Below are 26,807 nucleotides of genomic sequence, written 5' to 3' on the forward strand. Positions count from 1 at the left end.
ATTGTTAAATACTAGTAAATTGAAAAAAAAACATTAATTCAGAAGGGCATGATATTTTAAAACGTTTGGAGAGCTGTTATATCGCTTCAATTTTTTTTTTCCTGCAGCAGAATTAAGATTGATATTCAGAAATCAAATGATTTAGTGAGGTATTTGACTCAGAGAAATGATACAACATACGTCCTTTTAGTCAGGGCTAAATTTACAAGGTTTTTGTGAGGATTTATTGAAAATATTTCCATGTAAACTGCTCAGAAGGATTTTTAGCTCAATTAATTTTTAGGAATTACCATTATTCAAATTATAATAAATGCACAAGGTACAGGTGCGCTAATTTCTTACTATGCCATTTTTTTTCTCTCTTTTATGTTTAAATTATGTCTGGATCTATCATGTGAGTATCATTTTAGGAAAATATATGTTTTAGGCACAGCTAGTCTAATATTGATCACTGTCACATTCTCACTCACCTTGTGGGGAAATCTGCCAAGAATAACATAATGCTTTTTACTATTTTTATTGATTTATCATCTGTCTTTGACCCTTCGGAGAGGAATTAGTTGTGGACTAAGATGTATGAATTTAACACACATCCTCATCCACGTGTCATCAAAATCTAAAAATTTTAATATCAAGAACCAAGGTATGCAGGAAATAGAAACCATATCCCAATTTTCATCTTTATAAAAAAGAGACTACAAAAAAAAAAAAAAAAAAAAACGAGAGAGAGACTATGTCCAGATGCTCTTCTGTTTAAATAATACTTAGGTAGCTTAATTCATGCTTGATGCTCACCATCTAGCACAGTATTTCACTTATACATAGAGTGAATTAATATGTGGTCTCATTGCTTTTGGATGAGTGAAATGCCAACCTCTTTGTCGTTGATATCAGACTTCCCTTAGGTCCTCAACATTTCCCCCCATACTTCTACAAATAATTGTTTACACTTGTAATAGAATTAGCTTTCTTCATAAATGCCTTTGGTAGATGCTTGTAACACTTTGTTAACAACCCCTTCCTGTGTTATCTATGTCCACTCACACTTTGACTGACAGTCCTTGACAGGCATCACAGCACGTGTTCTTGGCATTTTAGTCACATGCTCTCGGCACTACTCACAACTTCCGGAATACCACATTCTCCTCTGTGCGTTTATGAATTATGTGAACTCCCCTCAGCCTGCAGTACCATTTTTCCATTTCTCTGCTTTGTAAACGCTCACACATGCTTCAGGATTCCACTGGTCAATGGACTCTGAAGCTTTCCCAGATGAATAGATCTTTTTTGGTATTCTTTGGTATTCTTCGTTTTGCTGTTCTGTAAAGTTTTGCTATTAATACTACACTATACAATACTATACTAGACTATACTTTACTAGACTATACTATAACATATTTACTATACTATGCTATACTATACTATACTGTACTGTACTATACTATACTATGAATATATATACTATACCATATTATACTATATATACTATACTATGCTATACTATACTTCCACATTTGTGTGCTTATGCATATCTCCTCTGTAGAGCTGTGAAACAGAAACTATGTTGTCTTCTTCATTTTGTATTTCAAGTGTAGTGCTTGACTGTAGTAAACTCTGTTGAATGAATAGGCAAATGAATGAATGAATGAATGAATGAATGAATATATTTTTGTCAACAAAGAATGAGAGGAAACACCTGGACCCATGCCAGCATCTAGCCCTGACAGAAGTTAGAGCTTTTTCATCTAATAGGCTCATAGAAAAAACTGAATCAGCTTTGTGAAATTTTACTGCTTTTACATTTTAATTTTTTTCCCTTTAAAACTTTTTGAATGTGCTTTAATATTGTTACTATTTACCTCTTTTGCTCACTTTCACAAAAGTTAAGGCAATCTTCAGTGGGACTGAAATCTAGGAAAGAGATAAGACTTGAGGTAAGCCACTGGGTGGATTTCTGTAGCTAACACAATTTGCTTGAAGTCAAGGAGTGGGTAAATGTATAGAAAATAAAAGATTATATATAGAAGAGTGCATTATTTCTGGAAACTTCTGAGAATTTGACAGGATACCAAATTAGCAATGGGTGGAGAAGCAAGCATAACTATAATTATCACTGGTTAGGGCATAGTCCCTCTCTGGAAGTTTTTTGTTACAGATGCTAAAACTTTTCAGAGGCAATATTTTGATTACTTACTGAAGTTTGACACTTTTAAGTGATCAATAACTAAAGGCAGATTTTCCTGAAAAGTAAAGAATAGAACTTCTTGGCACAGAAGTTTTAAAGGAAAACGTACTATGATGAGTTACCATAATTACGATAAATCCTGGCTTTATCGTAAACAGAACTGTTCTGTTTATGTCTATTGTATCATTGCCATTATTAATAGCATCCCAAATCATTATGAGAAGTGTCCTGGTTTGAACAATAAGTTATATATTCACCTTAAGAACGAGAAACAAGAAAAATGGGAGAGATGAGGTATGTAATAAAGCTTCTGGATGCACTGAAAACAAATACAGTCATCATAACAACAGACCCTGATTCCTGAGGACTAATATCTATAATTCTAAAGAAAGCTTTACCTGCATATCCCATTTATGCAGTTCAGGAACGTCATAACAATGAAGAAAATCCTTTTTTGACCTTTCAAAGTAATGAATTTATGAATCTATCACTGTAGCTACTGTAGCTTACATTCCCACCCATGAAAACCTCTACTGCAAATTAAAACACTTTGTGTCTGAGGTAGATTATTTATTAATGTAAATCATTATCTAAACGCATCTCCTATTCTTAGAACTATGATTGCATTCTGATGATAGTTTGATTGATAGCTAGATGAAAAATAGTCTTGATCAGTAATGAACATATAAGGTTACAGTGATATACCCTGACCTTGGTTTACAGTTTGTGGTGTGACTGCTGTAGAAGAAAGTTGGGGGAGGAGGGATTAGCCCTGGATCCATTATTGTGCTTATGTGCCAGTCTGGCATTTTTGAAGTAGAAAGTCATCTAATACTTAAAGTGACTCACTACCCATTTTACAAATGTGAAGTTTCTGTTTCAAAGATAGATTAAATAATCCTAAGTGATGAAATATCAAAAGATACAACTGTTTCATCCAATCATTCAGGCAAGTCTTTACATAAGTGTTCAGTAACAATCTTTACGTAACAAAACATTATTATATTATGAATTGATTCACTATTCAACTGAACACACATAATTATTATTATTCAAAAAGCCCAATATATTTAACATTAGCAAACAACAACTTTAGTGCAATTTTTTGGGAAAGTAAATTTTGCATATCTTACAAAAGAATATTGACATGCTAAGTACTTCAGGAAAGAAATATCTGAGTTTCAAAGATATGAGAGACTCTTGGGAAAAGTGGGAAAAGTGTTGAATATTTTTCTCAAAAATGGGTCTCATTAGATCATGCTATACAAGTCACATGTGAAATAAAGGATATCGTTTTGTACTTAATATTATTTTTAAAAATGTCCAGAACAGTTTAGCACCTGACTTATTCCTTCTGTATTTTAATAATTATTGTACTATTGTCTAAATTTTCTCTAAAATGAAATGCAATGAATTTATTTCAATATTTTTTTATGTATTGTCAAGATAATGCATAAGTCTTTTCATTCACCATACACTGCAGAATTTTGGACAGTTTTAAAGAGAATTCTCTTAATTTTTTTTTTTTTGAATGAAAGTTATCTTCAAGTATAAAGACTTCCTATACTTTAATAATTCCTATACAGAATAGATACTAATTGAGTATCCATCTAAAAATTGTTCTGAACAACAAGCTTAAAATAGTTCAAATGAGATGCTGTAAATATTCATCTAAATAATTGCAAGTCAAATAAAAATAGTATATGCTAAAAGTACTCAGTGTAAGGGTGAAAAGTTAACTTAATTAAGAAAGGTTGTTTTTTTCCTTTGTTTGTTTGTTTGTTTCCCCCTTCTTTAAACATGAATGCTAGCTAAAGAAGTAAGGAATCAGAGATGGAAAAGCTACTCATCTTGAATTCTATATTTATTAAAATAGAAAAACAGTTCTACTGCGATCCCTAATATGTGTTGTCATTCTTTGACATATAATTGTCTGTATAATTTCATATTCTTCCATAATGCTTCATTCTCTGTCATATTTTTCATGAAAATGCATTGATTTTAAATATACTTTTTCCTATGTCCTATTACAGACACTGATGAGTACGGGCCTATATCCTCATTAAGGCCATATACCTGGAGAACACCACATTATCTGTTTGATGTTATATCCATAAGTCATATTATTAATACTTCTTTAATTTTTATATTTTGAAAGATCACAGATTGTTCAGGGAGAAGATTTTTGATAAAATGGGAAAAAAATTCAATTTAATATTTGAAGACAAATTTCACTAAAATCTATGCGTCCTAAAAAAAGTCTCTTAACCTCTAAATATCAATTTCTCAGATGTAAAGTAGAAAGGTATAATGTAGTTATTGTTTTCTAGCTCTAAGAGTCTATGTGGATCACTGAAGTTATGCCACATTTATAATCATCAAAGAAAAAAACTGAAGAAAAATCATAGTCAATACTAAACATAGTAAGATAATATGCATAGTTTTTAAAATCTCAATTTTATATATATATATATATATATATATATGATGTCTAAATATTAAATGTTAACCAGCTAATTTTTAAAAGTTTTTGTACTTTCTACTCCAATTTATAATCGCTCCTGTAATATGGATAGCACATGAGGTCAGACAATTAAGTTTGAGAACTCATCCTAGAAAAAGTGCTACATACCTCATCGCTGAATATCACTATGGTCACCTTTGAAGTACTCCCCTTGGGAAGCTATGTACCAACACCATCACCTAGTCCACCCTTTAAAGCAATTTTGGAACTCTTTTCCTGGAATGACCATCAGAGCTGCCGTTGTATTATTCTTGATGCCCTGAATGTCATCCAAATGTCTTCTTTCACTATTTCCTTTATCTTCAGGTAAAGAAAGAGGTCATTGGAGGCCAGACAGGTGAGTGGGACGATGTTCCAATACAGTTATTTGTTTACTGGCTCACTGGCAGTGTCATGTGATCTGGTGCATTGTCATCATTTAAGAGCCATGAATTGGCAAAAAGTTTAGGTCGTCTAAGGTTTTCATGCAGCCTTTTCATTTTCAGCACTTCCAAATAATAAACTCGGTTAACTGTCCAATTGGTACAAATTCATAATGGATAATGCCTCTGATATCAAAAAAGTTTAGCAACATCTTTGCAATAAGTTTGAGAACTTAATTGTCAGACCTCGTACATATTACCGCCAAACTGTCACATGATTATGTATTGTGGAAAAATGGGACAGTACAAAAAAATCATAGCAAATACAATCTGAATCTCACTCGGCATTCTTGCTAATGCTGATATCACTAGCAACAGAAAATACCTCGAAAGAAATTTTCATTGGTAAGAGAAACATTGGTAACAGAAATGCCCAAGATTGGACATTTCCAAAATATATGTACTCAAATATTTTAACTTTTCAAAAATTCTAGTTTCAGAATGTGTGGCACTAGTTGCTCATTGTATGTAATTATGATAGAAAAATTAAAAGACATTTTTACATATTTCTATTTATTTCGATATGCACTCTCAAGTCTATCTCCTCCTATCTTATTCCCATTTTTAATAAGTAGTTTTCCTCACTAATTTGTAGCCATTTTTTGATGAAGATCTAACAATGATGAAAAAGTATTTCTTATTTATAAGGTTTTAATCTTTGCTTTGCTTTTTTTCACTTAAATAACATATTCTAGAAATCATTACTTATATGTTCCTTTAGATCTTTCTCATTCTTTTTTTTTTTTTAATCTGAGACATTGAAGATTCAAATATGAGTGAAACAGAATGTCCTTAAGATGTCTAGTTAGGATAATACATAATAAACAAATTATAATTAATAACATTCGAATGTAACTTATTGAAAATATGCACTCAGCTATAAGTTCAAAAAGAGTGGTTCACATACTTTTCCTTAAAGAAGTCTGGTTGAGATTAGTGTTGAGCAGGTAGTTTGAACGAGACAGGAAAGTAAGGGTTAACCAGGAAGAGAAATATGTGGAAGAGCATGAAGGCAGAGTGCAAAAACCCTAGATTAAATGTCCCTGGTAGAGCAGAATATATGGTAAGTACCACACACACAGTGGCTATTCAAATCTGTTAAGTTCAACTGAACTTAAATAAAAACAGGTTTAAGGATGTTGAGTATTCCCTATGTTTGGCCACAAGAAGCTATGAGGTTGGATCAGTATATTTGGGATAGTTTGGGGAAAAAAAAGAGTTTGGTCTTTATTCTTTCACAGTATGGGTTTATGATGAGGTAGTTAAAAACCATTATAATAGGTTTTCCCAACAAGAAGTCAGAGAATAAAAGGACAGAGCTGTGAAGAACATCTTTTATCGGTCAGAAGGAAGATGAGGAGCCAGCAAGAGGGACTAAGAGAGTACATAGAAAGGACAAAAATCATTATCTCAGAAACCAATGGAAGAACATGTTTCTAGTAGGGAATTATCAGTGTTTCAAATTACACAAGGGCTTCAAGATAGCTAAAACTTAAAAAAAAAAAAATAGTTGGTATCATATCCAAGAAATCTTTGCAAAACAAGTCATGAAGTTTTCCCCCAGGTTTTCTTTTAGACGTTTATAGTTTCAGGTCTTATGTTTAAGTATTTAAACAATTTGTGGTTGATTTTTGTATATGATAGAAGATAAAGGTCCCATTTCATTCTTTTGCATGTGAATATCCGGTTTTCCCAGCACCATGTGAAGAAATCCTTATCCCATGGTGTATTCTTGGCATCCTTATTGAAGATCAAGTTGGTTATATAAGTGTGGATTTATTTCTGGGCTTTCTATGCTGTGCTGTTGGTCTATATGTCTGTTCTTATGCCAGTACCATATTATTTAGAAGCAAAAACTAGACAAGTAGGACTACATAAAGTTAAAACACTTCTTCTCTGCAAAGGAAGTAATCAACAGAGTGAAAATGAAACCTACAAAATGAAATATTTATAAACAATATGTCTGATAAAGGGTTAATATTCAAAATTTATAAGGAACTCCTACAACTCAGTAACAAAAACCAAATCATCTTATTAAAAAATGGGCAAAAAAAAGGGAATAGAAATTTTCCTAAGGAAGACATACAAATGGACAGCCAATTATATGCAAAGATGCACAATATCACTAGTCATCACTGCAGATCAAACCGCAATGAGACATCACCTCACACCTGTCAGGATGATCACTATCTAGAAAACAGAAAACAACTAGTGTTGGTGAGGATATGGGGAAATGAGATCTCATGTACACTGTCAGTGAGGATGTAAAATGGTCTAGTCACTATGGAAAGCAGCATGGAGTTTCTCCAAAAAGTTAAAGATAGAATTACTATATAACCCAGTAATCCCTATTCTGGGTATTTATCCAAAAGAACTGTAATCAGGATCTGGAAGAGACATATGCAACCCCCTGCTCATTGCAGCATTATTCACAATAGCCAAGATGTGGAATCAACCCCAATGTCCATTGATGGATGAATGGATAAAGAAAAGTGTGGTGTATACATATAATGGAATATTATTCAGCCATACAAATGAAGGCAATCCTGCCATATACAACATCATGCATGAACTCTGAGAACATTTTGCTAAGTGAAAAAAGCCAGTCACAGAAGAACAAATACTGCTTGATTCCGCTTAGATGAGGTATCCAAAATAATCAAGCTCTCAGAAGCAAAGAACAGAATTGGTGGTTGCCAGGGCTAGGAGGAGGGGGAATTGGTAAATTGCTGTTCAGCAGATTTACAGTTTCAGTTATGCAATCTGAGTAAGTTCTAGACATCTACTGTACAATATTTGTGCTTATAATTAACAATACTGTACACTTAAATTTATAAGAGTAGATATCATGTGGTATGTTCACAATTTTATAAAATCTCCCCATAAGAATATTTGAGTGATTTCAGCAATTTAGGTAGAATACCAAAAGTTGATCCCATGATGTAGTGGGTTGAGGAATATATAGAAATGAAAATGAAAAAAAAGTAAGCAATTTTAAAGATACATGTGAAATAAGAGAAAACTGAACAAGAGTGATCCCAGAGGAAATAAAGAGCAGTGGAATCAACGGGCTTGACAGAAACAGGAATAACTTCCTCAGAGACAGGGCAAAACATGCCTTTCAGATGACATACGTTCCAATTGCTGGGAGGTCCAGGTATAAGATGGGCTGTTTTATCACTTAGTGTTTGACCTACCCCACTCCATACCCACCTGATACAAAACACATGCATGTGCGCACGCACACACACACACACACACACACACACACACACAGAGTTATAGAACTATTTGAAAAGAACTAAGACTTCTGGTAAAGTTCTTTTAAAATTATAAAATACAGTGTTAATATTTTCATACTGAAACTACTTCTGCATGGGCTTATAATATAACAGTTCATATTAGTGCTCCCTTTTCCATTATCAGCAGAGACCAAAAATCTTTGACAAGCTATTTTTGATGCAAATAGGGTATAGTCAGAAGAGATCCGTTTAGGAAATCTGTGCTTAAATCAGGAGATTAGAATTTACTCCTTTACATCAGATAGAAATCTGTAAGGCTCTTTTCTTCTCATGAGACTGTATTGCTGAAAGCACTGTTTGGATATTGTTCTTTCAGGAATAGATAGTCTTTCTCGCCTATCACTTGGTTGTGTTACACTTCAGAGATTTCATAGGTGAGAAAAGTTACTGAAGATTTAGATACAAAGACGGTTCTTCCATTTTACTATGCCCAAATTCAGAGAATAAAAACATGACCCATGTTCTAGTTTTGAGGATTAACAGAATATTCTGTCGCTATAATTGATCATAAAGTAACATTAATAGCAGTATCAGGTATTTTATGACCACTTCTCTTCCTTATGCATACCTGATTCAAAGCAAGAAAACGAAGAAGGCTAACTACTTAAGACTGCAGTTTTCCTGTACATCATGGGAGCAGCCTGGCCTGCGTAATGAATGTGTGATCTGTGTAACACACTGGGTCCCACTCTCAGAACAGTCTCACTTTTGGTTTTAACGCTTCTCTGATGCCATTTTAAAATTCTTAATTATTTTGAACAAGAGAGCCGACTTTTTCATTTTGCACTGGGCCTTCATGAAGTCGTTACTGGTGGACACGGAGGCATACTTAGCACATATGAATGTATGTGTATGTGCATGTGTGTAAAAATTGAAAATAATGGTAAACCGAATCTTAATAGGTGAATGCAATTAAGCTTATAGCTGAAAATAGTTTCTTCATATTTTAAAGGATATGAAAAAGTCATTAAAACAAATACTCACAGAAAAAAAAAAACAGAATGCACAATAATTTTCAAAGGAGAACTGACTATGAGGATTTCTCATTGACTAGTTTCAACGAATATAAAGAAAACATCAGCCTTGAAGAATTATGCTTGTATCTAAGTAAAGTTATGTATTGAGTCAGTTTTCAATAAAAGAACAATGTAATAACATCTCAACCACAGGGATTAATATTTCTTTGTGATTTTGTATATTTACAGGGAAACTTCAAAGATTCCTTTTCGAAATATCAGAATGGATATTTTACTTGTGATTGAATATTTATCATAATTTCAGGGACATTTCTCCTGTATATTAAATGTGTTTGATTCATATTAGTTAGCAAATGTGGCTAAAGAGGACATTTTCTTAAGTAGCAATAGCATGAACCATTAAGTTTGGAGTTATTCCCATGGACATATATTGAAAAGGCAACAACTTTTAAGATGACTGTAGTAACTAAAGTGAGAAATTGATGCATGTAGTTCAGTTAGAAAATAAAAGAAAAAATGACGTGAGTGAACAATATTTATACCGTATCTTACAGTTTATATGATGCTTTTACCCATGTTGACTATGTTATCTAATTCTAATCTACTTCTTTGTCCTTTCCATTTACAGAAGGGGAATCTATGGAACTTAAAATGTAAATTGGACTTTAAGAAATGTGTTTCTTTAAAAGGAAAAATAAATAGTCTTTACCCTGTGCTTTTTTCTTCAAAATGCTTGTATCATATAAATTAAATCACTGTGATAAACACTTCATACAATTTTGCATACCTCCTGGAATATGCCAAGTAAAACAATTGTCTGCTTCTTGTGCCAAGATATTTCATTAAAAACAAGTGATTAAACATGATAAGATAAATAGATATACAAGCAAACAAATTTATAACTGCTAGGTAAAATCATTTCCTGAAGAGAATCTTAATCTATGAAATGGTCTGTTAGGCAATGTTATCATGTACAGCATACTAAACTTAATCTTTATGAAAAGATTGTCATCTAAAAGGAGAGAACTAAAAAGAAATGACATTTAAAAAATTTGCCTCAGGTATACTTTTAGAAAAGCATGTTGAACATACTGCAATAATTTGTCCACACTACAGAGAGCTCCTTCTCTGTTATGTTGAAGGATTATTATTGAAGGAATATCACTGACAGCCCAAAGTGAATCTAACGACTTCTAAATCAAAAGGAAGTTTATGGATATCATCAGTCCTTGATGAAAAATGCCTTACACTCAATACATAATTCTCATATAATTTCTGGATATAACAGATTAATGCATAGATTTTATAAAGTGCAATTCAAGCGAAGTGATTTAAATTAGTTCTCATTTTTAGCTCATTTAACTCATTTAACTCATTTCCACATAAGAGGAAAATTTCTTGTTACTAAAATTCAGGATTTGTCTTTCAGTAAATATATTCACAAATTTATAATATCTATTTTAATTGATTACATTATTGTAATTATTTAAAAAATTCATGATGGCAAATCATAATTTCAAATGGAGAATTAAAAGGGAGACAAAAATCTGTTCTTAATATAGGGGTTATATTTTTTTATTACCCTTGTCTTACTTATATAGTTGCTTATTTATTTTTAATTACCAAATACAATGAAGAGATGACCTTGGGCATAGGTGATGACATAAAACCTCAGAGAATTGGGTAATTTAAAAGGTGAACAGTAATCAGCCAAATAAGAAAAATGACAGCTTTCCAAGTTCAGGTAGTGTCAGAAACACAAGGATAGAGGCAGGAATGGGTAAGGCATAGCGCAGAAAAGGTGTGCAGACTGGTCTGGCTGGAGAAAATGGTTCATGTGGTCACACTAGGGATTTGGGCTTTATCCTGGGCACATTATACATCTAATCAAGGTTTTGAAGCCAGGAAATGACCTGGCCACATCTCTCATTTATAAATATAACTCTGAAGATGGTGTATGTTAGGGGTCAGAAAGGGGATGGGCCAATCAAAAGTTTGGAGCAAGAGGGAGCACAGCTGTTACAGAGGTGAGCCTAGTCAGCTGGTGCAAAAAAATACCTAGAACAAATTGATGAACTGTAAATTGGTTTAATTTGGTAGTATGCTTGTAAATCTTTAAAAGAAAAAAACAAATAGCCTCAGTCATCCGTATGCCATATATTCTAAATTATTACAATAATACAAAAAAACATATTTTATACATTCTTTTTCCATAAAAAGTTGAATTTGTATAATATTGATTTTGTTTTTTTTATACTGTACACTTTATTACAGTTGGCTTTGATTTCTCCAAAATTATAACGATACTCAAGAGTGCTCAAGAAATAAAAAAATTAACCAACATATTGCTTTCACAATAATGCATCTTTCTTGAATATTAAATTCAATTAATGAAGTTATTATAAAATTAGTCTATGTAGTTATCCAAATAATATTTTACTAATTTTAATTCCAAGGGTTTTTTTTTTGTACTTTTGAGTTGTTTTTATTTTTTATAGTCTTCAAATATTTTCATGTACTATTAAAAAATATAGTTTTCATGAAATATGCTTAAATTAATAAACAAAATGCCTCTAGATAATGTAGGGCATTTATTTTATAATAGATGTTTTCAATGTCTTAAACTGACTTCTAAGAATGTGTTTTGCTCCAAAATCACAAAAGGAAAATGAGGAAGAAATAAGAATTAGAGGAAAATTTCGCTAATTTTTTTTCTTAATAATCATTTTGCTTTTTCCAGGGATAATAAATCAATATGTGGTGATACAGTCAATTGACATTCAGTGTTTATTCCCTCTAACTTCTAATTTACCTTTTCAGTACAGCAAAATCCAGACAGGTAAAACGTATATTTACCAGATTTCCTTGCAGCTATAATTCTGTATGCTAATTAGATTGTTCCAATGAGATGCATACTTAAGATATTTGGAAGAAATAAAAGATCAATGTCTTGATGTTTTTGGCTGAGTTTTTTCTACTGGCATGCAAAAATTGTAGAGATATGGCTCCCCGCTCTACCTCCCAATATTATGACAGTAATCACTTCATAGGTATTGGGCGAATAATTCAATGGAAGTAGCTTCCTTATCCTGGCTATCTGGTCACTTGATCTTAGCCATAGTACTGTGTCTCTACCCTTCGTGGTTTCAGAGGGACCACTTAATTGCCTATCTTCTTGAATGTGATAGTTAGTAGCTACCCATGTAGCATGCTGGCACTCATTCCTGAAGGACCATATCCAGCCTGCCCCTCTAACTTCTCTACAAATTTTGAAGACTTAATTTACTTTATTAAAATTCTCCTTAAAATATCTACAGTGGCTTTTTCTTACACTGAGCCTGTTTGATATAATATGTGTTTCTTTCTTTATAAAAAGTTTTATTAATAATCTAACAGAATAATTACATATGCTATTTATAGTATAATTATCCCTCTCTATTACAATTGTATAATTTGTATTCTATTGCCCTAAACTCATTTATGAACAAGGCTATAAAGAAAAGCTACCTAAAGATAATCCTTTTCCCCCCTGGTTTTTGTGTCTGAAAATATAAATCAACAGAAGAATTTGTGCTATACTGCCCTTGAATTGGAAGGAAAGAAGTTGGAGGATAGAGATTCCTTTGCATCACATGATAGATATTGGTCCCTACCATCAGCTACCTCTCCTCATGCCACTAACAAGTTTCCAGACACTCCTCTAAGTTTCCTCCCCTCCCCTCCCCTCCCTTCTCCTCTCCTCCCCTTTCCTCACTTCCCCTCCCCTCCCCTCCCTTGTCCTCACCTCTCCCCTTCCCTCCCCTCTCCTCCCTTCCCTTGCCTTCCCCTCCCTTCCCCTTCTCTTCCCTACACATCTCCAGTGATTCTTTTAGGTGATTTCAATATCCACATGGACAGTCTACTCAAGAAACTTTCAAACTCCTCACTTTTAATGAATCTGTCTTCTACTCCACCTCAGTCATTCATTTCCATAGTCAATCGCAAAACTACATTTTACTGGCATATATACCCCCTAATTGTTCAAGTTCATAATCTTATTCTCCAAAATCATTCCCTGTCTTTCTAGGTCATTCTTTCTGGTCCATGATGGCTGCAACGTGTTTTCAGTTCCTTCATTTCAGACTGACATTATGACCATTTCTTTGCACACTTCCTCAACTTCTTTGTCTGCATCTTGCTCCATTTTGTTCTTTTTGGGAAAAATCCTAGGTCTGGTTAAATTCAAATTTTAGTATACATGAAGATACAATATACATCAATATACACTAAGCTAAATGTGGCTGGAGACACACCTTAAATTAGGCTAACTGCCTCATAGTTGACGTTTATAACCAATAAACACAAGAGGGCCCTTAACACTGCCGGGCAATCACATTTTTTCCTGGTCCATCCACTTTCTCACTGTTTTCAGTGATTCCTTCCTATGTAGCAACTCTCTCTTCAGTTTTTCTATATCATCTCCTCTTTCTCACTCTTACATAATTCTATTTTTTCACTGAGGAAACAGCAACAACCAGAAGAGAGCGATACCACTACCAAGGGCAGAGCAATAGGAAGGAGTCTGTTCCTGTTACAGACAGCTGATTAAAATAGAAGGTAGTAACTATGGCTCATGACCAAATCTAGCATGCTGCCCGTTTTTGTAAACAAAGGTTTATTAGGATACAGCCGTGCTCAATCATTAATGTGCTATCTATGGCTTATAAAGCCTAAAATACTTACTACCTGGCTCTTAACAGAAAAAAAGGTGGTTAATCTCTGATTCAAAACTTAGACCAAAGGTATATCTATATATCTATATAGATATCTATATATCTAATATATATCTATGTCTATCTATCTATCTCTGTGCGCGTGTATACATATACATATATATATGTATGACACATACATATATATATGTATGAGTCATATATATATATATGTATATGTATGAGTCATATATATATATATATATATATATATATATATGACTTTGTTTAGATATATATCTGACATTGTTTCGAAGTACCAGTGGTGCTTGGTGAAAATTAAAAGCAAACAAAAATACTTTTAGTTGGATTCATTATTTTTTTTCAGGATATGTCCATACCATGATCACTTCCACTACTCTTCCCTTGGTATGCCACTGTCAGAAAGCAACTTCCATATCTGCCTACCACAAAATCCATCAACCTACTTTTGTCTGCCAGGTTTTCTCTCCCTTCCTTCCCATTGCGATGAATGAATTATCCTTGCTTCTATCTGAGGCCAATCACTCAACTTGCATAAGGGATCACGTTTCCTGTCATCTAGTTCAAGACATCACTCCAGAAATTTCACCTGTCTCTCCTACATTATCGTGCTTTCCCAATGTATTAGACATAGAGCGTGAGAGAAAAAGAGGAGTCAACAATCACTTCAGGGAATTTTGCCTGAACAACAAGTGGAGTGAAACAAGTTTTGGGTGGAAAAGGATCATTCCCTTGGGATCCTGATAATGAGGCACACATTAAGTACCAAAGTTGAGACATTAAGTAGACACTTGGGTGTGTGAGTCTGGAATTTACGGGAAATATTAGAGCTGGGGACATTTATTTGGGGTTTAACAACAAATACATAGTAGTTGACAGTACTAGATATATGTATAGTACAGAAGAAAAGGAAATTCCTGAGGTCTTCCATCATTAAAAAGTGGAATAGATTTCATTAAAGGAATACTGAAAAGGAATATCAGTAAGGTTGCAAGAAAGTTAGAATAGTTTCTGGAAAATATAATTTAGCAATTTAAAAGCAAAATTTAGGAAAAAAAGTGTTTTAAGAAAGAAGGAATTGTCAATTGTGTCAAATGCTGTCCAGAGGAAAAGGAAGACAAGGACCAATGAATTACAGTTGGATATGGCAAGGCAATGATCAATGATGACTTTGAAGGAAGCAGTTTCATTGAAGTAGTGATGGGGAAATCCTAATTGGAACAAAAGAAGGGGATGTAGCAATATCAAATACAGATAGTGTTTTCCTGAGGAGCTTGGCTGTAAAGAGAAACTAGAAAATAGTGTAAGATAATAATTGTTAAGACTGAAATATACACCTGATCCTTGAGGAGAGAGGGCGAAAAATCAAAGATGTATTTAGGACCTCTGTGGAGATGGGTTTATGTGGAATACTTATGATACTTAACCTGCGATCAAAGGATTTTGCTTCAGCAAATCTGTCTCTTTTCAAAGACTGGCATTAATACCATAATTCTGCAGCTAGTGACTATGTTAGCTTATTTAACAAATATATTAATGGTGGCCAAAACATGTAGAACAAATACAGATTATCTTCCAAAAATATTCTATTCTAAGAAAGCTTGCCAGTACATTCATACTACTCAGAGAATGGGGCAATGGAGAGTAGGAATTCTTAATAATGATAAATAAATCGAACTGTCTGGCCGTTCAACAGATGAATTTTTTTGAAAAGTCAGATAAGATTTCTTGCATACATGTTTGTGGTGTGAAACTTATACTGAGTACAACAAATGTCAGTTTCTTTAAACACTTAAATACATATTGAAAAAAACATTTTTAAAATGTCTATTTGAATAAATGTCATTACATTAGCATGTCCAGGACACACTTATATTTTTGTCTAACACAGAAAGTAAAGCTTTATTTGAGACAAACACTTGAGTAGTTGCCATGAAAACGTAAAAAATAGGGGAAAATATAAAACATTACAAAAGAGGAAAAATAATCACTTGTTAATGTGAAAGAAAGGGATGGTCCAAAGATTTCTCAAAGTTTAAGCTTTGATTGAATGTAAGAATAAACAAAATAAATATCAAGATGGGAGTCAGTTGACATTATACTATTAATTACTCATCTATAAAATAAATCACTCTGTTCAGTTATAAATTTCTACATAAATTCATATTGATCTAATTTTGGGATCTAATTTCTAATCTATTTGGCAAAATAAATCTTTAATAAAAAATTTCAACTCCCTTACCTATAGTAGTAATTGTTTTATAATGTGAAATATGAAAGTAATTGTTTAATCATCAGGAGCCAGAGAATAACTAATCATATCATTAATAACTTGAAAGATGATAACTAGAATGAATAAGTCTTCATCAAAATAATTTCTTCTCAAAGTTCTATAATTTGAATGCATTTATAATTTTTTGATTTTGTTTTCCTAACTCAGTTGCCTAAAAATTTAGTTATTTGATTTGCCCTCCTACCTTCAAAAAATTCTTGTTTTAGAAATTCACCCTCCATTCCCAATGTACCAGTAATCTACAATAAATCAATCCACAGTGAGTTTTGCACAGATTTTTAACATGTTTTTCCATAACACAACTAAAAGGAGTACTCCTTAAGAATAGCTAGGTTATTAATTACATATATATATATATATATATATATGCACACACACATATATGTATATACATATATATACGTGTATATATGTGTGTGTGTATGTGTGTGTGTGTGTGTGTGTGTGTGTATATATATATATATATATATATATATATATATATATATATATATATATATCATAATGATGGAGAAGGAAGAGCAACATAATTTTCAGGCTTAATTTTTCATCTCCAAAAATTCTATTCTCCTGGATAGACTTATATTTAAAGACACTACATAAAAAGTAATTTTGCATGTGTGTATCTACAAATTGAAAAGCTTAATAGAAACCAAATGCAGAGATAAGTTTATTTTCATTTGTATTAAACTAATTCCATTTACTTGATTATATAGAGAAAAAGAATTCTAAAAATGTATTTTTCAGTTGTTAGGTCCAAGAACAGAGTCTTAGACTATTTTTATGATTTTATCAGACAAATATTTGAATATTAATCCTGGATATCCCAAATTCAATTCCTACTTATTAAAGAAAAGGAAATTTAGACCATGAGTGTTGCATTTTCCCAGAAAACTATTCATTCAATGAGTATTCATTGACTACATATTCTAGGTCAGTCATTGTTATACTTAACAGGACAAATTCCCAGCTTTTGTTAAACATAATTTGTAATAGATGGCAACTGAATTAATGGCAGAACAGGGGCAGACTACAATTTCATATTCTTTTTACTGAAAATAAATGGGAAAAAATCCCTTTGAAATTGGGTATTTAGTTTAAAAAATAATAATTTTAACCTCAGTCTTTAAGAAAGTCATAAATTAACTAAATAATGTGAAATATTTTACTATTGACATGTACTGGGCTTGATTGAAGCCAAATAGTACATTCTGATGGGCTTCTGCTGAGTCATTATTTATCACACAGTTGCTAGCAAAAGTATTAAAATGTATTGTTTTATTAATTATATTTTCAACAAAATTATCTTTTGCTCTAATTTGCAAGTGAAAATAACATAATTATGTTTAAATAAATAGCAAAAAAGGACAGAGTTAAATATATGTTGGATGTTACAATGTGAAGTGAAGGGGTATCTATTTCAACTATCAGTCTTAGTAATATGAACAAATACTAGTTATATTACCATGCTGTCTACATTAAACAACAATGTAAACGTAATGATGGTTACAGAGGAGGGCTATATTACACATACAATCTTTGAGGTTGATTTTGTAAGGATTTATCACAAATAAAAAAGGAGGAGGAAAAAATAACCCCAATCCAAAATCTGCAATAGAAACTGGAGGCCTTCACCCTCCTCTAGTTCTTTTCCCTTGGAAAAGGGTCCTAAAGGCTTTTGGGAGAAATAGTAAAAACAACAATAACATCAAAACATTTTTTCTTTACCTTGTGTACGTGCGTGTATGCGAATGTGTTTATTATCTTTTTTCAGTTACAGCTGACATTCAATATTATTTTTATATTAGTTTCAGATGCATAACATGGTGGTTAGATACTTACATAATTTATGCAGTGATCCCCCCATTTAGTCCAGTAACCACCTGGCACATAATTGTTGAAACATCATTGACTATATTCTCTATGCTGTACTTTGTATCTCCATGGCAATTTTTGTAACTACCCATTTGTGTTTCTTACTCTCTTCATCTTATTCACCCTGCCCCCAGTCTCCTCTCTCATCTGACAACCATCAGCTTGTTCCCTGCATCTATGAATCTATTTACGTTTTGTTTGTTTATTTATGTTGTCCTTTAGTTTCTACATATAAGTGAGGTCATATGGTATTTGTCTTCCTCCGTTTCACTTATTTCACTTAGCATGATGCCCTCTAGGTCCATCAATGTTGTTACAAATGGTAAAATTTCATTATTTTTTACGGCCAAGTAATATTCTATTGTATATATGGACCACATCTTCTTTCTCCAATCATCTACACATTAAAAGATAGAGTTAGTCTATCTTTGGACAAAAGAAACATTGTAGTACTAATTTTATTCAATAAATAAATATTATTGTGCAATAGAGAGACAGCATATGCCTCAATTACTGAAGCTTGTGTTGGGGGAGGGTACTAAGTGGCTTTATATTTGAAGAATCACACTCTCTGATTCAGACAGGGGAATGGATAGGTCTTTTGTAGCTCTGATTATTAAATCTCAGGACCTACCAACAGTTTTCTTCCCACCAAAAGATAACTAAAATATTTCTCTGGTAATCACAAAGTATTGCAGAATGCTACAAAAAGAAGATTAGAGTACACTCAGGGAAGAGGATCAGGTGATAAACTATTGGGCGTCATAAATAGAAAGGAATGAAAATACACAGTAATATTTTTTTCATAAGAAATTTACAAGTACGTTGAACAAAACCAATCTGCTGATATTCAATAATAAAGAAGATACTAAGAATGAGCTTTCTTCAAGAACAGGGGCAGATGCAGAGGATGGTCTTTGTCACAAAAACAAAACAAAATCTAATCATAGACTAGCATGGCATAAGAATGGCATACTGTGATGTTAAGAAAGGAATCAGTATCCCACAATTTATAATTTATATGGAACCACAAAAGACTTAAATAACCAAAGTAATCTTGAGAAAAAAACCACAAAGTTGGAGACATCATGCTTTCTGATTTCAAATTATATTTCAAAGATACAGTAATCAAATCAGGATAGAATTAACAGAAAAACACAGATTGAACAGAATGGAGCCTAGAAATAAACCTGAGCACAAGGCTATAGTAATCAAAACAGCATGGTACTGGCATACAAACAGACACATAGATCAACGGAACAAAATAGAGAGCCCAGAAATAAATCCATTCATATATAGTCATTTAATCTATGACAAAGGAAGCAAAAATTTGCATTGGGGTGAAGACAATCTGTTTGATAAATGGTTCCGGGAAAACTGGATAGATACATTCAAAAAATTAAACTGGAGCACCTTCTTATGCCATATAAAGAATAAAGTTAAAATGGATTAAAGACTTAAATGTAAGACCTGAAACCATAAAACTCCAGGAAGAAAATATGAGAAGCAAAGTCTCAGACATTAACTGAGTAATATTTTTACTGATATATCTCCTCAGGCAAGGGAAACAAAGGAAAAAATAAACAAATTGGATTACATCAAACTAAAAAGCTTGTTCACAGGAAAGGAAACCATCAGGAAAACAACAAAAGGCATCCTACTGAATGGGAGAAGATATTTGCCAATGATACATCTGGTAAGGCGTTAATGTCCAAAATTTTTAAAAATCTCATAGAACTCAAAACCAAAAAAACAAACAAGCCAATTAAAAAATGGGTAGAGGCTCTGAACAGACATTTCTCCAAGAGGACATATATATGGACAATAGAGATATGAAAAGATACTTAATATCACTAATCATCAGAGAAATGCAAATAAAAACCACAATGAGGTATCATCTCACTCCTGTCAGAGTAGTCATCATCAATAAATCAAAAAACAACAAGTGCTGGAGAGGATGTGGAGAAAAGGGAACCCTTGAGCACTGTTGCTGGAATTGCAAATTGGTATAGCTGGTATGGAAAACAGTATAGAGGTTCCTCATAAAATTAAAAACAGAACTACCATATGACCCACCAATTCCCCTCTGGGTGTTTATCCAAAGAAACTCAAAACACCAATTTGAAAAATCAAAAAACAAAACAAAACAAACCTATATATATATGTATATATATGTATATATATACACACATATATATAACAAATATATATAACATATATATATAACATATATATATATATACACACACACACACACATACATACATACACATCCCTATGTTTACTGCATTGTTATTCACAATAGCCAAGATATGGAAATAACTGAAATTCCCATGAATAGATGACTGGATAAAGAAATTGTGGTACATTTATACAATGGAGTATTACTCTGCCACAAAAAGAATGAAATCTTACCATTTGCAACAACATGGATGGACCTACAAGATATTATGCTAAGTGAAATAAGTGAGACTGAAAAAGACAAATACTATATGATCTCACTTATATGTGGAATTTAAATGAGCAAACAAAACAGAAATAGACTCATAGATACAGAGAACAAACTGATGGTTGCTACATGAGCGGGGGTGGAGGGATGTGTAAGAAAGGCTAAGGGATTAGGAAGTTTAAACTGGTAGTCACAAAATAGTCCCGGAGATGTAAAATACAGTGTGGGGAATATAATCAATAATGTTGTAAAGACTATGTAGGGTGTCAGATGGGTACTGGATTTATCTGGGGATCACTCCGTAGATTATATAAATGCCTAACCACTTCACTGTACACCTGAAATTACCATAAAATGATATTGAATGTCAACTATAATTTTGTGCGCACACACACACACACACACACACACACACACACACAGTATTGGTCCTTTGTCAAGTATATACACCATGCATGTCTTACAACTGCCCATCAAACTTGCAAGAGATGGCTCCCAATGGATGTAAAACCGGCTGCAGAGCTTTCTGTTTCTCTGGTACCCAAATAAATCTTACGATAATTTAAAACTATTTCAAGTGTTCCTAATAGGATTACTGTAAAAATTAAGTTGTTATTGAAAAAAATAAATCTAGAATAGCAAAATTTCACTCATGTGGGGACAGAAAGACATTTCTCCCTCAAGTAACTCGACCTGGGAGCCATTTCACTAATTTGTTTTAATTCTTCATGGAAGAACACACTCCAGAAATACGAAGTCTAAGAAAAATTCCCAATAATATATTTTGCCATCTGCTTTTCTTAGAAAACAATCAATTAATAACATAATTGCCTTGGCATTATGATCTGAATTGTACACATGCTACATTGGAATGCAAAATTCAGTTTTGTTTTTTTTAAATTGTGATAAGAGTGTCTTGAAGTTTTTTTTATTGTATCTTTGATTTTACATCTGGTAAGCATTCTCATATTTTGACCCTACTCATTTATTTATTTCAACTTAAAAAATGTAGCAAGATTTTAGCATACTAACACAATGGATAATAATGCATCGCATCATTCTACAGGTTTTTGATTAGCATCTCAGTGACTTTTTTGTTTATTTTTTACATTAAAGTTTAAGAAAAGATGTTTTATTTAAAGAGATTATTAAAGGAGAACAAGTTGTTACTTTAAGTGCACATGATTGTTGTCGATATCTATATCTATCTATCTATCTATCTATCTATCTATCTATCTATCTATCTATCTATCTATCTATCTGTCTGTCTATCTATTATTTATCTATCTTGTAGATATATTTGTTTTGCTAAGGAAAGTTAGTGATAAAGGTCTTAATGTACAACTAAAGGAATTCATCAGAATCCCTAGTGGTTCCGATTTTCAGGAAGAAGGACAAAATCAATGAAGTAAACAGCTCTGAGATAAAAGAAGGATTTGCCCATTATATTAAATGGAACAGATGTCACATGTCTGATGATTCTTTCTGGAAGAAGCTCTCTGTACTACAGAAAGGTCAGTTATATCTTGATAGCAATTAGTTATAATGTGTCTTATGAAGATACTCTACTAGGATCTGAACTCAGGTTTTTAACTGATAAAATCCTAATGGTGAATTTACTTAATTTACATTACATTGAATTATGCAGAACTGATCTTATAAATTCTATGTGGTTGCTATTATATCTTTGTCGGCAATGTTTAAAAAGTAACTATTGAAGTAAGAACAAGGAGGTTGAAGGCCATTTAAACTCCTCCCCACGACACTCTGCAGCAGCGAGGGTACAGCGGAAAGAATGGAAAATATTTATAGGAGGCCTTAGCTGGGACACTACAAAGAAAGATCCAAAGGACGACTCCAAATTCGGTGAAGTTGTAAACTGCCCTCTGAAGTTAGATCCTATCACAGGGTGATCAAGGGGTTTTGGCTTTGTGCTATTTAAAGAGTCAGAGTGTGTAGATAAGGTCATGTATTAGAAAGAACATAAATTAAATGGGAAGGTGATTGATCCTAAATGGGCCAAAGTCATGAAAACAAAAGAGCCCGTTAACAATTTTTCTGTTGGCGGCCTTTCCCCAGATTCACTTGAAGAGAAAGTAAGACAGTACTTTGAGATTTTGGTGAGAGGGAATACATAGAGCTTCCCATGGACAAGACCAATAGGAGATGTGGATTCTACTTTATTACTCTGAAGGAAGAGGAACCAGTAAAGACAATAATGGAAAAGAAATACCACAATGTTGGTCTTGGTAAATGTGACATCAGAGTTGCCATGTTGAAGGAACAGTATCAGCAACAGTAGCAGTGGGGGGTCCAGAGGAGGATTTGCAGGCTGACTGCGCTCATGGAAGAAATGGTGACCAGTAGAGTGGTTGTGGGAAAGCATCCAAGTGAGGTGGTCTTCAGAATAGCTATAAACCATACTAAATTATTCCATTTGCAACTAATCCCCAACAGGTGGTGAATCAGTATTTTCCAATTTGAAGATTTATTTGAAGGCGGCTCCTGCCACCTGCTAATAGCAGTTCAAACTAAATTTTTTGTATCAAGATCCTCAATGGAAGTATGACATTGAGTCCCTCTGAAGTTTAATTCTGAGTTCTCATTAAAAGAAATTTGCTTTCATTGTTTCATTTCTTAATTGCTATGCTTCAGAATCAATTTGTGTTTTATACCCCGCCTCTCCAGTTTTGCAGAGCCAGTCTTGTGTAAAAGCCTAATGTGACAATGTCATGATGTAATAGTGTCTTACTGGTTTTTAAATAAATCATTCTTGTATAAAAATGCATTGGTGCTCTTTTATCATCAGAATACAAAAGTTTGAGGAATATAATTTTTTTTTTTTTTGGTCATGGAATCGAGTTGGTAGAAGCACAAATTTGGAAAATAGTAATCCTTGTCTAAATTGAGGACATGGTTAAGATTGCAGTGAAATTTGAAATGTTTTTAGTAAAAATCTAATTTTTGCCACAGTGTGACTTCCCTGTCCAAATTGGAAATGACTTAATGTAGTTAATTTGTTTGTTGGATGTTTTAATACGAATGTAGCCATTAAGATTTATATGCATACTGTCCCAATGCCCAGTTTTTGCTTAATATGTATTGTACTTTTCTAACAAATCTGGATAAATGTGCAAGAAACCCCTTTGCACAGATACTTCATGTTTTGTGCTTCCATTAAGTAAAAATAAGAACTAAGAAAATAATGTGAATCATAATAGAAACACAGCTAATTAAAGATTTTTAGTGCTGTGGTAGACTTACCCCCCTCCATAGATATTCAAATGGTGAGGGAAGATTAAAGAAATGTATACTGTGCTTTAAAAAAAAGTAACTATTGAATAACAATTGCACATGGTAATAGAACATAATATTGTGATAGCATATCTATTTTGCATTTGATTAATATATAGAGTGCCTTATGCATTTCAATTTGCAAGCTCTAAATTGATTTTTTCAAACCATTATTATAAAAACTGTTATTTGCTCAGCCTCTTAATGATGTTTCCACTATTCACTGTAATTTCCATAGTCAAGATAAAGTTTTGACTGAAAGAAATCCTATTTTTGAGCAAAATTGTGTCTTGTAGTCATAATTATCACTCTCAATAATAGCTACTACTTATTTTATGTTGTGTCAGGCACTTTTCTAAATACTTTTAAATGTGCTCATTTCAACAGCATTACAACTTACTAGTATTAACCTCAGATTACAGATTAAAAAAAGAAAAAAACTGAGGCAAAATAAGTAACTTTGAATGTCACACTGAAAATAGTATTGGAATCCAAATCAGGCCACCTGATGCCAATACTAAACTCCTAACAATTGCACTCACTGCTTTCCCACAAATACCTCTTATCTGTGTCCCCTCCATAAGACATTATTCCATCATCAATTTTCTTACAAATGTTGAGACTATGACATGCCTAGAAATAACAACCAATATAACATACAGAGTCTAGGTCAAAATTTTCAGGAGTAAAACTTTTTATCTAACATAGGTAGATGAATGCATAAGTCTGTCTTTTAGTCTGTAAGTAAAGTCGGGGTGGAGGGTAGGATCGCCCATCCCCTCTGTGAGGATAGACTAAATGATCTCGGGAAGACACGTGATTTCAGTTATTTGGGAAAACATGAAATATGTCCATTTATTTCCTTTTAATCCATAGCTCTACACCTAAATGTTAAATCATTAATAACTAAAAGGCTTAGTTCATAACTTCTATTAAAAGCTATTACATATAAATGTTAATCATGCATTAACAAAAAGTATTCAAATATTTGCTAATGGAAATTGAAGGCCATTAAATTAGTGGCATCTATTGCATTGTTTTGGGGTCAAACAAGATATTGTACAGATAAAATTGTTTCCATAGGTACATTTCTTCTTGAACTTGGATGAGTTTTAAAAGCAATTTGTAATTTAAGGTGTTTTTATATTTTTGTAGTTGTATTTCCACCAAAATCTCCCGTATTCATCTCCATCTTAAGCAGGAATAGCCAGACCAGTGCTGCTCTTTCAGAAGGATGGCTCAGTGGACCCACAACAGTTCTACTTTCAGTGTGTTCTGGTTTGATTTCAGAGTCGTAAAAGACACTGAAAATAGTAGCTGTTGTTGGAAATATCTCTTCTTTTTAAAACCACAATACAGGACAATATTGTCCATTGTAAAGGTGCGATTATTCAAATAAACTTCTCCCCAGAGACGCACCTTCTACGAATGGGCTTTGCTAGTACAGGAATGTCCATAAGAAAAAAGTAGAAGACTAATCAGTGTTTTTTTAAAGAAGCAGCTGCAATGTCTGTTTCAATTTGTCAGGGGAAACCTTCAAATCACCTTGTCGATTTTTCTAATTTATTTACTAACATGGAGCCAACTTGAGATTTACTTACTGGTGGGACCATGTTACAGTTTCATTTATTTCTCATTAAACATTCTGCTGAATAGAAATGCCTTATCACTCACCAAAAAAAGGAGATCACCAATGGAATCCTTAAATAAATTGACTCTAAGTTTGGCTTGAAGTGCACAACGAAATTGTTAATTTCAATGTTATAAATACATTGTAAAGCATGTAAACAAATATATGTTTATAAATATACGTAAAAAATGTTTTCACTTCATTTACGTGATTTAGTCTTTTCAATCCTTTTTCTTTTACTGTCTGACTTGGGAATCAAACAACATTTTTGTCTTCAAAGTAAACTACTGAAATCTATACCAGAGATAAAATCTGGAAATATTTTTCATGATGAATGTTACCTCTTTATTGCTTATAGCTAAATATAAATTAAGACATTGATACTTGCCAAAAGTCTGTCTCCTGTAATTGTGTAGCAAAGTAATTTAGGAAGTTCTTAAACATACTTACAAAAAAAGTCTTTTTTATTTTCTGTGTTTAGTTCACATGTGTACAACAATAAGATATATTTTTTGATTATATATTTCTATTGGTGAAACATTTTTGAGCATGCTTCCATATTTACTTATGTATCATCTGTACACAGGTACTACAGTATTAATACACCATGGTCCACGTATGTGTATATGTATGCCTAGTTTGTGGTATTTATAATCAATCGACTGTATTGTCAGTGAAACTCTATTTGACTGCAGCCTAATACCTTAAAGATGAATGTTTTATTATAGTTCACAAGGTGAACTATGTGGGCAACAGTACATTTATATTCGTTCACCTTTAATATGATCTTATGCTTGAAAAGTTATAGTATCAACCTCAACCTTCTGGATTACCTTCTTTTAACAATAGAGATCATTTAATACATCTGTTTTGTGTAAATTACTACCAGATGGCATTCTCGTTTCTTTGCCCTCTATATATTAATCAAATGTAGAATAGATATGCTATCACAATATTATGTTCTATCACCATATGCACTGTTATTTCTGAACTTAGAACTACTTTATTTAGTAAAATTCTTGTTAACAACAACAACAAAATTATCTGCATCGTCTTTTTAGTTATTAGAAAGAGGTAGCAGATATATATTACTGTGCTTAAAGAGACTTGAAAACTAGTTCAG

The 26,807-nt window shown here is 32.7% G+C and overlaps 1 protein-coding gene and 1 pseudogene across 1 annotated transcript in view; one reads left to right on the plus strand and one right to left on the minus strand.

Annotated features, from left to right (window-relative positions):
* The window catches only part of CSMD3 (CUB and Sushi multiple domains 3), a 1,093,095-nt gene that overhangs the window by 445,134 nt on the left and 621,154 nt on the right, over nucleotides 1-26,807 (minus strand). The gene's annotated exons all lie outside the window — the stretch shown is intronic.
* Nucleotides 21,212-23,187, plus strand: LOC117034172 (heterogeneous nuclear ribonucleoprotein D0-like; annotated as a pseudogene).

This window comes from Rhinolophus ferrumequinum, chromosome 14 (genome assembly GCF_004115265.2).
Source record: "Rhinolophus ferrumequinum isolate MPI-CBG mRhiFer1 chromosome 14, mRhiFer1_v1.p, whole genome shotgun sequence".
In the NCBI taxonomy this organism is placed as follows: Eukaryota; Metazoa; Chordata; class Mammalia; order Chiroptera; family Rhinolophidae; genus Rhinolophus; species Rhinolophus ferrumequinum.